Source organism: Gorilla gorilla, chromosome 3, assembly GCF_029281585.2.
Source record: "Gorilla gorilla gorilla isolate KB3781 chromosome 3, NHGRI_mGorGor1-v2.1_pri, whole genome shotgun sequence".
Classification (NCBI taxonomy): Eukaryota; Metazoa; Chordata; class Mammalia; order Primates; family Hominidae; genus Gorilla; species Gorilla gorilla.
In genome coordinates, this window is record NC_073227.2 from 197,645,914 (window position 1) to 197,660,530 (window position 14,617).

The 14,617-nt window shown below is 40.6% G+C and overlaps 1 long non-coding RNA gene across 1 annotated transcript in view; it reads left to right on the top strand.

Moving 5' to 3' along the window:
- The first annotated feature begins 208 nt into the window (after positions 1-208).
- Positions 209-14,617, top strand: part of LOC101140357 (uncharacterized) — a 28,043-nt gene continuing 13,634 nt past the window's right edge. Inside the window, exon 1 of the long non-coding RNA XR_002005523.3 lies at positions 209-302. This is a non-coding gene — a long non-coding RNA (uncharacterized lncRNA). The remainder of the gene's footprint in view (positions 303-14,617) is intronic.

Here is a 14,617-nt window from a genome sequence, read left to right on the forward strand (position 1 = left end):
TGGCAAGGAATTCTCAGCGCCTAACAAACCAAACTATGACCTAGATTAACTTGCTATTTGAATCTGGTTTGCACTCACCTCATGGCATCAAGCCGTCTCCATGCATGTGATGGTGGAAACATTTGCAAGACGTGGCAGTGACAACAAAGGTAGCATTATGACCTCAGGGGTCTGTGTAAGACTTGGGGCTTGGTCTGCAGTAGGAGACAATTATTCTGCAATCTTCCTGGTCCTGCCATTAATTTATTTAAGGTCCTGGAAGAATACTTAAATTGGTCTCAAGTTCCATCAGCAAGATGGGAGTAAGTATACATATCAATCTCAAGGGCATTATCTGAATCATGACAAAAATAGATATTCGTTACTTAACTTTACAAATCATTAGAGAGAAATATAACTAATACTATAGTCTACTCTTCTGAAAACTAAGATTGTAATAGAATTAATAGGACATTTCCAGGACTTATAGGCATTATATTTGAAATCAAATTTTCCAGATGTTTATTTTTTCTCTTATTCATATCAAATTCTGCCAGTAACCATGCATTGATATAAACTAATATAGCCCAAATGTGTAACTATCATTCTACCCAAAGTTAATCTGAAATATTTATCTGCTGATGCTTTATTGCTCTGCCTTCATTTAGTGTTACAGATGCAAAGCTGGACACAATAGTGGATGCTTCATAAAGGATACTGATAAAAGAAAATATACTAAGTATCTGAGGCGATAGAGGTTGAAGTGCAACACTGTGCTTATAGCCCAGCTGCAGCTTTATACAGGAACGGCAGGCAGGGCTGGGGAATTTCTTTTGAGTGCCCACTATGTACAACATATAGCACTAGATATCCTTTAATGTACTACCTCATTTAATCCTCATAAAAACCCTTTGGAATGTGAGTTATTTGTTCCTTTTTTCCAAATGGTAGAACTTGAGGTTCATTGTGATGAATGAAGGTGTGTGTAATCACAGCGTTGGTTAGAGGCAGAAGTAGAAGTCAGAGTTCTCTCTGACTCTAAAACTTAGACCCAGCTGATAGGCCACTTTCACTTCCTAAGAGCTGAAACTGGCCATCTAAGTAGGAAGGAATGAAGGTCAATTCGTGGCTTTTGTTTGTAGTTTTTACAGTGTGGCTCCATTGATGATAGCAAGTTATCTGTTAGGCAGAATTCTAAGATGACCCGTGACCTTCTTCTGCTGGATGTTCCTCCTTTGATTGTGTTATATTACGAGGCATGGAGAGTTTGCAGATGTTGGGATTACTGATCAATTGACCTTAAAATAGGGAGATAATCTTGGTGGGTTTAACCTAATCACATGAGCCTTTTACAATTTTCTCCAGCTGCTTGCGGAAGAGTAAGTCAGAAATAATCTAAGCATGGAAATAATTCTACGTGAGGGAAATTAATCACTGCTGATATGAAAGCTGAAACAAATGGCTTAAGGGATGAGAGTGGTGCTAGGGGCTGCAAGGGGCCCCTGGTCAACCTCCAGCAAGACAACAGGTACTCAGCCCTGCAACAGCCAGGAACTCAATGCTGCCCACACCGTGAATGAGTTTTGAGGCAGATTTTTCCCAAGAACCTCTAGAGAAGAGTCCAGGCCAGCCGACATCATTAGTTCAACCTTGTAAGGCTTTGAGCAGAATCAGCTTTCTGGACTTCTGATCTATAGGAAGGTAGGCTAATAAATGTGTGCTGTTTTAAGCTGCTAAATTTCTATAATTTGTTTTGCAGCAATTGGGTTACTGGTCAAATTAACATTGTTTGCACTTACACATACTAGTATTGTTCTTGACACAGTTCTTAATTATGAGTTTGGTTGCCTACTGGAATAATTGGATCAATGTATTACTTTTCTTTAGTATGAGATTTCCTCCACTGGAAGACTTGCTCTTCTTTATTTGAGCAGGTTGATGTGTGCCAAATCAGAATAATGCATTGATTCTGTCAACTTTTAGTTCGTTAAAGATAATTTATTTTAAAAGAGGATAGAGTTTGGTCTAAAATGTAATATTTTCTATATGTTCAAAAAGTGGACCATGTTTTTAATAGGAGATGCAAAGGCCTACCTGGTAGTGGAATGCTGGCTACAAAATGAATCTGTCTGTGTTTGTGAAGGAAAGAAGTTATTGCAGAAAAAGTGTCTTGTGTACTGTTAAGAATTAAAAAGGCTTTGAATCCACTGGAATATCTGGCAACTTTGCTCTAAAGTCTTGTTTTCATTAAAATGGTTTGGGCTGAACCTTTCTTTGATAATTTAAAATTCCTTTCCACTCTCCCTCCTCCTTTCTGCCTCTAACTCCCATGCTTAAAGCATCACTGGTATTTTGGCAAATCAGGCTAAGTTAAAAACAAACTACTTGCTTACATATTCTCCAGCATCTGTCTAGCAGTCACACAAGAGTGCGCTGGCGCTTTCTTCCTGCTGCTCTTGTGTACATGTTTCCTGTTGCCCTTATTACTTACTGGCCTCATTATCCCTATCCAGGAGTTCTATATTCCATGGAAAGCCTCATTGCTGAAATGGCCTAGACACATAAACAATAGCATCTGTAATGTCCGTGTCTATTCACTTCTCTGTTTCTTTCTTTTTTTTTTTTTTTTTTTTTTGAGATGGAGTTTTGCTCTGTCACCTAGGCTGGAGTGCAGTGGCGCCATCTCAGCTCACTGCAAGCTCCGCCTCCCAGGTTCAGGCCATTCTCCTGCCTCAGCCTCCCGAGTAGCTGGGACTACAGGTGCCCGCCACCACGCCCGGCTAATTTTTTGTATTTTTAGTAGAGATGGGGTTTCATCGTGTTAGCCAGGATGATCTCGATCTCTTGACCTCGTGATCCACCCACCTCGGCCTCCCAAAGTGCTGGGATTACAGGTGTAAGCCACTGCGCCCAGCCACTTCTCTGTTTCTTTAGTCGTTTCTTCCTTTACTCTTGTATTCTTTGATCTAGCCTTGTTTTGGTTACCAGTGTTATGTAACCAACTATTATTTACCTAGTACTATAAAATTGCAACAGCTGTGTTACACTCATTGATTCTATGTGTTAGGAATTCTGGTAGGGCACAGCAGAGATGGCTTATGTCTGCCCATAATGTCTGTGGCCTCAGCTGAAGGTGATTCAAATATCTGAGGGCTGGAATAACCTGAGGGCTTCTTCACTCAGCAGCCCGTCTGGTGCCCTAGTACCTGAGTTGATGTGACCCAAAAGCTGGACTAAGGGCCAGGCATGGTGTCTCACGCCTGTAATCCCAGCACTTTGGGAGGCCAAGGCAGGTGAATCACCTGAAGTCAGGAGTTCGAGACCAGCCTGGCCAACATGGTGAAACCCGGTCTCTACTAAAAACATAAAAATTAGTGCATGGTGGCACACGCCTGTAGTCCCAGCTACTCAGGAGGCTGAGGCAGGAGACTCACTTGAACCTGGGAGGTGGAGGTTCCAGTGAGCCGAGATCACACCACTGCACTCTAGCCTGGCTAAGCTCTAAAGCCATTAAGAACCCTAGAACAGTTACACCCAGGACTGTGTGTACACCCAGCCTGGGTGACAGAGTGAAACTCCGTCTCAAAAAAACAGAACAAAAACAAAGGCTGGACTCAGCTGGAAATGTTGACTGGAACTGGGTTAGGATATTTACCCATTGGACAGGCTGCAGGTAGGTGTTCCACAGTTATGGCTAGGTTCCAGGCTAGTTCTGAACCCACCCAGAACTGTAGCTAGGTTCTGTGAGAAACATACCAAGGGGCGATGTCCAAAGAGTGAGGGTCTCAAACACCCCGACCATAAATGCATTATGATACTTATGATCTGGTATTAAAGGTCACATAGCAGCATTTGCACATGTAGTTGTACTCTATTGGTTGAAACAACCACAAGTCCACCCAGGTGCAAGAGAAGGAGACATAGGCTACACTTTTTGAGGGGAGAGTAGCAACGCACATTTTAGAGAAATATTTTGAATGGGATCTATTTGGTGGCCATCTTTAGAAAATGCAGCATGCCACAATCTGCCCTAGGGCTACAACAATTTGTATCCCACTGACATGCAAAATAAAAACACCCTCTCCCAAGACCCCCAAAAGTCTCCATTTTGACCTTCATTTTAGACTCAAGGTCCAGAATCTTATCATCTAAATTGGGTGATATGGGGCTGGGCGTGCCGACTCATGTCTGTAATCCCAGCACTTTAGGAGGCCCAGACAGGAGGATCACTTAAGCTCAGGAGTTTGAAACCATCCTGGGCAGCTTAATGAGACCTCGTCTCTGCAAAAAACAAACAAACAAAAAACAAACCTAGGTGAGCGTGGCGGCATGCCTATAGTCCCAACTACTCAGGAGGCTGAGGTGGGAGGTCACTTGAGCCTGGGAGGCCTAGGCTGCAGTGAGCTGTGATTGCTCCACCATACTCCAGCCTGAGTGACAGAGTGAGACCCCATCTCAATCAATCAATCAATCAATCAATCAAATGGGTGATATGTAAATAAGACACCTCGAGTGCAGTTCCTCAAGTATTTCTTGCAATCTGACCTGTGAATGTAAGAGAGAGGTTATCTTTCTCCAAAACACCGAACTACAATAGTCAAACCGATATAGGATAACCACTGCTATTCGAAAATGTAATCACTGTTTCATAGCAATTCTGAAATCCAGCAGGGAACATGTTACCAGTTCCTTGATAAGGCTTAGACCTACAACCTGAGAGTTCTTCTCAGCAGCTCTTATATTCATCCTGGGCTCTTTGTTCCACCCCTGAGTCATTTTTCCTTTTTATAAGGAGTAGTCCATGTCTACAGCTAAGCAGATTTGTATTTGTCTGTTTCTTTATTTTTTAAATCACGTATCTTGCCAGTAAAAGTTTTGGAGTTCAAAAGCCTTTTTTCATTTGATACTGTCTCTGTCCCTTTTATTCCCATCTGACATAATTTCTTTAAAAATGTTGTGGGTTTGTTGTATGTCAATTTATAAGTCTAACATTTTGAGAGGGAGTCTCACTCTGTCACCCAGGCTGGAGTGCAGAGCCAGTCTTGGCTCACTGCAACCTCCACTTCTGGGTTCGAGAGATTCTCCTGCCTCAGCCTCCCAAGTAGCTGGGATTACAGGTGCCCGTCACCAGGCCCAGCTAATTTTTGTATTTTTAGTAGAGACAGGGTTTCACTATTTTGGCCAGGCTGGTCTCGGATTCCTCACCTCAGGTGATCTGCCCACCTCGGCCTCCCAAAGTGCTGGGATTACAGGCGTGAGCCACCACACCCAACCTGGAATAACATTCTTAAGACCTTTAGAAGCCTTAATATTTTTCTTAACAGAAACATGCCCTGAAGATGGTTTGAAAGATTTTGGTCCATCTCAGTGTGTCTACAGGGCACAAACATAAATTTTTCCGAGGTCTGCATAAAGGGTTTTGTAGTCACATCTAAGGTTTCATCTTGATTCCAAGACAATGTTTTTCTGCTAGCTCTCTGGATTTAATATTTGAATCAATGACTCTTTCTTAATTGAGAAGCCTTTTCTGTCTGGAAAGACTCTCCTAAACCCTTGATAGTTGTTCTTGAAAAGGAAGAGTTTATTTTTTAGTTAATTTCTCTCTGCTCTCACATTCTACTATAGCTGGCTAGAAGAAGCCACAATGCACCTTACACTCTTCTTCCAAAAACCTCCTTACCTTGATTAAGTTCATTAGCATATTTCTTATTTTCCGTATTACTGGTGGTAACTGTGTTGACAAGCTTTCTACCATTATATATACAAGTTTCCTTCCTCTAGCTTCCAATAACAATCTCCTCAGTCTCTTTCACACTTTCACTGACTCCCTTTTTGTGTTACTTTTCTGTGGAAGCTACAACAAAGTACCACGAGCTGGGTAGTTTAAACCAACAGAAATTTATTCTCTCACAGTTCCGGAGGACAGGTCAAAAATCAGTTTCATTGGGGAAAGTCAAGATATTGGCAGGGCCATGCTCCCTCTGAAAATTCTTTTTTTTTTTTTTTTTTTTTTTTGAGATGGAATTTCACTCATCACCCAGGCTGGAGTGCAATGGCGAGATCTCGGCTCACTGCAACCTCCGCCTCCTGAGTTCAAGCGATTCTCCCACCTCAGCCTCCTGAGTAGCTGGAATTACAGACACCCACCACCACACCCGGCTAATTTTTTGTATTTTTAGTAGAGATGGGGTTTCACCATGTTGGCCAGGCTGATCTTGAACTCCTGACCTCAGGTGATCCACCTGCCTCGGCCTCCCAATCCCTCTGAAAAATTCTAGGGCAGAATCTGTTCCTCGCCTCTCCCAGCCTCTGGTAGCTGCATCACTCCAATCTCTGCCTCTGTTTTTACTTTGTCTTTGTCTCTGGGTGCGGTCAAATCTCCCTCTGCCTTTGCCTTATGAGGACATTTGTGATCGCACTTAAGGCCCACCCGGATAATCCAGGAAAATCTCCCTATCACAGAATACTTTGATCACACTTGAAAAGAACCTTAAAAAAGATAACATTCACAGTTTCCTGGGTGATGATGTGGACATCTTTTGAAGGGCAATTTTTTAGCCTACTACAAGGCTTTTTGGACATCTGTCTGACACATAATCCTAAAAACAAATTCCACCTGTTTTAGGTTTTGTTTTGGTGGTACTTCATTTCTAGATCCCCAATTCCATTTCATTTACCATGATTGCATAAATAAAGCACCTCAGACCTTGTTCAAATAATTATAATCATGTTGTTTTCCTCGAAGATCTTGTGGTTCAGGAATTCAGACAGGATTCAGTGAGATGTCTTGTCTCTGCTCCGTGATATCTGGGGCCTCTGCTGGGCTTCATTGGAATGACAGTGACTTGGAATCATGTGGAAGCTTCCTCACCCATATGTCTGGCACCTGAGCTGGGATGAATCTAAGGCGGTGCTCAGCAGGGAATGTGCACCAGAGCATCCGCATGTGGCTCTTCTGTGTTGCTGAGTCCTCATAGCATGGAAGCAGAGTAACCAAGGGATCCTCCTGAAAGGGTGTTTGGAGAGCCCCATGACCCCACTGGGCTCAATCAGTCACAGCCCACACAGATTCGAGTGGACAGGACTTGCGATGGGGCAACTGCAGTGCCACTTGCCACACCATCTTCCTCCTTTTTTGTTTAGGTGTTTATAACATGTGCTAAGTTTCAATTCTTTTTTTTATCTTAAAATAAATCATCTCTTTTTAGGATAAAGAGAACTCTTTTTAGGTTAAGGGAACCAAGCAGATTCAGCGTTCATGATGAACAAGCATTCACCCCCATCTGTATAATAAATCAGGAAACCAGTGTAATGTGCAGACAGCTCCTGAATTAGCAATTGTGTCTCACTGAAGGAGTCCATAAGAATACAGTGTAAATGTTTTAAGGCCCAACAGCCAGGTAGTGAAAAGAGTGAACTCTGGAGCCAGCTGCTCTGGGTTCAATTCCCAGGTATATCACTTATTAGTTCTTAGTTTAGGAAAATTTATTCAACCTTTTAGTGCCTCACTTTCCACATTTCTAAAATGGAGATCACGTTACCTTCCTCACCCAGTGCAATGGAGACTAAATTAATATCTATATGTAAAGCACATAAAGCAATATAAGAAATAGCAATACTCATTAGTTTCTGTGAAATCAACTTTTCAATTCATCTTTACTACTAAATGGCTAAGAATAGACACACACACAGACACCACCACCCTTCCCCTGCAAACATGTAAAAACCTTGAATCACTGCCCTTGCGGATCAATGGCTAAGGAAGAGATTGGTACTGTCATGAATGTTTGAGAGCTGAGAGGGTCTAAAAGGATTCGGAACACAAAATTTAACAAAAATATAAAAGGCACTAAGGAAAAAGAAACATTTTTATAATACCTGAATCACTTTCCTCTATTTCTGCCTTAATAATTCTCCAGACAGTGAACTTTTTGGTGAGCCTAAATAACTCCTCAAGATGCCTGGAGGAAATGTCCCACAGAAGCAGGTTTTTTAAAGGACATTAATTAATGGAATTGTTTAGCTTTATATTTTTGAATAACAATATCTAAAGAGGGTCTGAATAGTATACTACATGGTTAACTTCTCAATTTCTGCCTGTAGAAAATATGTTAAGAGTTTTCAGTAGAGAGCAGACTCTCTCAATCGTGAAGACATAATAATTATTTACCCGGCTTACTGTTTTTCATTGCAAATGTAAAGGCATTCTCTTTTTATGGACTCAAAAATCACTTTTAAAAAACTTGATTTTGAAAATAAATAGTAAAAATTATGACACTGGAATATTATCGATGAGTAGGACCGAGGAAAAAAGGGCAGAGTGGAAAATATTGGAAATGGCAAGGTCTGGAATTTCCAAAAGCACGAGCTGACTCTAAACCTTCAGATAAAAATTTTCCTCTCCTCAAACATTGGCCTCACACTTTTCTGGGTGTCGTTTTGGACTGTCAAGGCTGAGATGAATAATTTGGGATTTTCTCATGACTTCTGATCTGTAGCAGCTTGGATTTACTTAGACTTCAGCACCTTCAAAATGACATATTAGTGTCATCTATGTTCTTTCATGGAGAAATAATTCTGCCTTCCTCAACTGTCCCCTGCCACTGAATTTAATATGTGAGCATTTTGCTGTTTGGAAGTTTTCCAACTTCCCCATAAAGACCAATCGATCACCTTGTCACCCTTGTAAAGGTATAACTGTCTCTCTCAAAGAGAAATAGTTGAGATATTTGTGGCTAGAGGCAACTTATTTATTATTATTATTACTGTTATTATTTTATGATTGCCCAGTGGCAGATGAAAGGAGTTCTGTAGTATCAACGCGTCTGGCACCTTTGTTTCAGCTGGGGTGGCTTTAGAAGTGGGCCAAGCAGTCACCTGTGTGAGCTCCCGATTTGGAAGACCTCTGTGTCTACAGATATCCTGGTTTATTCTCCTTTGTTGACACATTTGAGCACCGTTATAGCCATAATTTTATTTGGTGGCATGTGACTGTTGAAATGCTCTTTGTGTACTTTGTACTTGCAGCTGTGTAGGGCTAAAGCTGAACATTGTTTTCTGTGATTTATAACAACACGGGAGAAAGATTAGATCTCTCACATAATTATTCAGGATTTGGCAGATTCTTGAGCTGGATTTTAAGTGATTAGAAGAAAAAGGGGGCTTTGGAGCAAAATACTCCTTCATCATCTTGATTTTGGAGGACTTTTATACTCAGGGTGGCTAAAATATGCATGTGAATATAGCCATGTAGACCTTATTTCTGAGACATTAGAAGCCTCCTCTTATTTCTCTCAAGCTTTTGAAGAAGAGTGTTCCAAAGGACACTGGACATGCTGCCTTAACCCAAACCACACCCCTCACCCTATGCTCCCCTCACCCTATGCTCCCCAGCACACTCACCTCACTACTAAAAATCAATTCATGTCTATTCTCTGCTTCAAAATAATATTTCTCCTTAACACTCAGGGCAACTTTGATTTCCTGAGCCCTCACTTTGAATTTCTACCACCATCCTAGAAATAGGCATGATTCTTAACTTCATCTAAGTATGAAAAAACCAGGACTGAGAAAGTTCAATAACCTGTTATTTTGTATTTAGAACACATACGTTTAACCACTAGCTTCTCATTCTCCAAATCTCTAAATGGGAACAATTATAACTGAAATGTTAGGATTTTGAAGAATTGAAGAAAATTTGTGTAAATATCTCATGTTATGTCTAATGTATTGTCGCACTTAATTTCAAAAATAGCTAAAAGATCTTATTGAGATGAAAAGTTCCTGGATTGAATATGATTCCATATCATTTGAAATGCAAGAATATATTTACCCCACATATATTACAGGTTTTGAAAAGCCAATAAAATTATGATTCTAGTCTCCTTAACTCAGTTACTTACAGCAGGAAATAACCTGTTTTTTTTTCCGTGAAGTGGCTGTGTGATCCCAATACACTAGTGTCTTTTACTGAACAATATTTTGCATATATTATAACTTTCTATTTCTATTTTTTTTTTTTTTTTTTTTTTTTTTAGACAGAGCCTCTCTCTGTCACCCAGGCTGGAGTGCAGTGGTGCGATCTCGGCTCACTACAAGCTCCGCCTCCAGGGTTCACGCCATTCTCCTGCCTCAGCCTCCGAAGTAGCTGGGACTACAGGCACCCACCACCACACCCGGCTAATTTTTTGTATTTTTAGTAGTCACGGGGTTTCACCATGTTGGCCAGGATGGTCTCAATCTCCTGACCTCATGATCTGCCCACCTTGGCCTCCCAAAGTGCTGGGATTACAGGTGTGAGCTACCGCACTGGGCCATAACTTTCTAAGACTGAAGATTCAATAGTAAAATAAATTTTTTCTCTGAAATTTGACTATGCAAATGATAATCTACAGTGACTTCTTTTCTGCCCATTGCTAACTCCCAGCTTTTTGCATCTACTGGGCTAAAAAGCATTGTGCTCTACATGAAATAGCGAAAGTGCAGGCTTGGGTTCTTCCCGGGCTCTGACACAGAGAAGGGGTGAGGGGACTCTTATCTATTGGCTATTTAAGACACTAGACAGTAGCATCTTAGTTTGAGGACAAAGACTGAAAAGCAGGGTAACTTGAGAATGACCTGGGATCTGATTTCTGAGATCCGTGGAGATCTATAGGAAGATCTCCATTGGTCTCACATTATTGATCTGACTCTCAAAAGCCAAAGAAGGAGCTGAACACCCCAGCTGAGTCTCCCTTGTCTCGAGTCTAGGGAAAGTAGAACTCCCCCAGGTGTTTCTGCAGAAAAAGGCAACTTCTTAACGATCAATAATGAGACATAGGAATTAAAATCATGATATTCCAATTAATCAGTAGAGTAGATAAATAGCAAGAAAAGTCAATCACCTTTGAAGCTTGAATTATTTGACTGGAAGATCAGGTATAAAAATATTTCAAAGTCCAGAATGAAAATATTGTGGAGATGAACATCATGAGGGAAATGAAAATACCTTTGGGAGGATATATTTAAGAAGTCAAGCAGGTGATTAACAGAACTTCTAGAAGAAAAAAACAAATAGCGAAAGGGCAATACATACACGAATAATATTGTATTGTGTAACCAAATTATCCTAAAACGAAGTGGCTTAAAACAGTATACTTCTTCTTTATCCCATACTCTTGATGGGTCAGGAATCCCAGAGAGGGTTAGTGGAGTGGTTCTGGCTCAGGGTCTCACATGGGATTGCAGTCAAACTCTCAGCTGAGTCTGCAATCTCTGAACTTGACTGTTGATAACACATCCGCTTTCAGCTAACTCATGTGGCTGCTGGTAGAAGGTGAACCATATGAATTGTTTTAAACAGAACAGCCCAGAGCAGGAGTGTCCCCAGAGCAAGTGATTTAAGAAAGAGAATGAAAGTGAGTGAGCAACAATGCTCAAGATAGAAGCCAAAGTCTTATACCTGAATCTTGGGAGTGACTTGCCATTTCTTCTACTCTCTGCTGCAACACTTCAGCCTTGGTATAACATTCGAGGGGACTCCACAAGAGTGGGAATACTAGGAGGTGGAGATTATTGGCAACCATCTTAGAAGCTGCCTGCCACAAATATCATGGAAGGAATATCTCTAGAGTTGAAGAAGAACCTCAACCTGAAATTTCAGAGGCCACACTCAATTCCAAGTTGGGTCAATAACAAAACATGCAGACATATTCTCCATAAAGGTCTCCAATGCTAAATATCAAGTGGAAACCAGATAAGCTTCAAGTTTAAACTCACCTGTTACACCAAAGTAGAAAATGCGCAACTGGCCTGACATATATCTCTGCAAGAATGTAGGCCAGAAGACTGTGGGATAAGATCTATAAGTGAATGACATATGACTGCAACTCAACGATTATAGATCAAAGGCCGAGGGGCGGTGGCTCATGCCTGTAATCCCAGCACTTTGGGAGGCCCAGGCGGGCGGATCACCTGAGGTCAGGAGCTTGAGACCAGCCTGGCCAACTTGGCAAAACCCCGTCTCTATTAAAAACACAAAAATTTGCCAGGTGTGGTGGCGGGCACCTGTAATCCCAGCTACTCAGGAGGTTTAGGAAGGAGAATCGCTTGAACCCAGGAGGCGGAGGTTGCAGTAGTGAGTCAAGATTGCGCCACTGCACTCCAGCCTGGGTGACAGAGCAAGACTCCGTCAAATTAAAAAAAAAAAAAGAATTATAGATCAAGATATCAAGCTGAACTAGCATATGCCTAAATAAAATATAAAAGAGAGTTTAGAATACATATCATGCATTTACCCCATGAGAAAAAGAATTCAGAAAAGACATTAACCAATCACCGAATAGACCATTATACAGAGCTCAAGACAGGGGAAAATAAAAGCAGAAAGGAAATACATGTAATGGATGAGAATATATAATGCAAATGGTAACTAGGACTTTTGAAAGGGAAGGATAGAATAAGCTATATTTTGGTAACTCTCAGCCCCCAGATTTCTGTGGCTTTCTACAATAAAAGCTCACTTCTCACTTGCTCATACAAATCCTCTTTATGTTGAGCAAATCTCTCAAACAGCCGACCTCCATGAGTCCACTCAAATTTCAAGCTGCTTAAATGTTGTGGCTGTACCATCTTAAGACAAGCGCTTCCCCTTGATCCTTGATTTTCCTGGGAGAGGAATATGGAGGTTCTAGAATTCCACAAAGGCTTTTCACTGCCTCAGCCCAGAAAAACCCAACATGACTTCTTGTATTTTATTGGCCAAGGACCGTTTGATGGCCTCGCCTAAGTGTAAGGGAGCTAGGAGATGAAATGCAGGAAATAAAGGAGAATTTTACGTATCTTAGCAAACATAGGGGTAGGAAATGTGAGGTGAACCAGGGAAAGTCCACTGCTACCATGGGACATCAATAAAAGACTACGAGATGATGGAGATCAATGTATTGCAAAGTCGTCATCTAATTGAGGTGGGTAGGAGGACTGTGGGTCTTACTAGAGAAAATGGTTTTTATCTTGTCTTCATATTATAGTTGAATCTCTGTGTGAGAGGACAGAAAGTGAAATTATCAATAAATTGAGTGGACATTTGAAGTGGATTTTCTTTATCAAACTGACAAAAATAAAGAGCAGGGCGTGGTGGCTCATGCCTGTAATCCCAGCACTTGGGAGGTCAGTTGGGGAGGATTGCTTGAGCCCAGGAGTTCAAGACCAGCCTGAGCAACATAGTGAAACTCCATCTCCACAAAAAAAATTAGCTGGGTGTGGTGGTGCGAGACTACAGTCTCAGCTTCTCAGAGGACTGAGGTGGGAGGATTGCTTGAGCCCAGGAGGTCCAAGCTGCAGTGAGCTGTGATTGTGCCGCCGCACTCCAGCCTGGGTGACAGAGTGAAACTCTGTCTCAAAATAACAATAATAAGGATAATAAGTAAAGAGGAAATAACAGTACAAATAAATAATATGATTGTGTATAAAATAAATCAATTATATGGGACATTAAACTAAATATGAACAAATCAGATTCTTACATTAGAATTCAAAAACATATTTGCTGTTTTCAAGAAACAAGCTTAAAACAAATGAATCAAGGAAGACAGAAAATAAAGAGGCAATTGCAAACTGAATTAAAAGAGTGGAGCTATTAATACCAGAAAATATAGGCCTTTAGGATGAAAGCACTGAATAGAATAAAGGGTATATTGTGTAAAACATTTCAATTCCAGTTTGATTTAAAAGTACATCAGTCTACTGGGCAAAAATATATTCTTCATAATTGACATCAGAGTAATTAACATTGTGTGCGTCTGACCATGGGCAAAAACTGGTGCTAGGTGCTTTTGTGGAAAGTGTATGTATTTTGGAAATGTTCTTATACTAAGCATTCTGGCATTCTGCTCTCATGCTCTTCAACTTTGTAGATGGTTTGGGGTGTAATATTTAAAATACAAAGATAGATGAATATTTGTGACCATTATTGCAACTTATTTAATGCTGCACATGATTAAAAAATACCAAATTTCTTCATTTTGTCAATCATTTGAAGTGTCTTAAACTAACTCATTGGTTCAAAGTCCTATAATCCAATGTGAAGACACTTCAATCTTCCAACTAAGAACGGTATCACCCTCTTTTTTTCAGTAGTTCAACTTCGTTATATATTTTTGTAACTAGACCTAAAATTCAGCTGTGAGAGTTTCATTTATAATTGAGTCAGACTTTGTGTTACAAATGATAGTTTTGTAATAATAGTTCAGGCGATATACTGAAAACAGGAAACATTTACATGAAACCCATTCCTTTAGTCTGAGGCAGATAACATTTTCTTTTTAGATATTATCTCAAAAGTGAACGTGTTGAGTTTACTTGACTATGAAGAAAACATTTCATAGACTATGAAATTACATGGAAATAGCTGGTTTGCTATAAATAGAATTATGTGGCACAGGAGCTCATGAGGCTCTGGCGATTTAAAGCTATTCTGTTTTCGGAAAAAAGTAGGTAAACAGACTGCACACATGAAAGAATAAAGTTAGGCAGGAAATAGGAGGATTGCCAACCTGGCAATGTCTTCACAGGGCCTGACAGGACACAAAATTGGAAAGGTGCTGTCTAAAGTACTGAAATTCTTTTTAGTCACAATAACTTGTGGACAGAAAAAGAATCT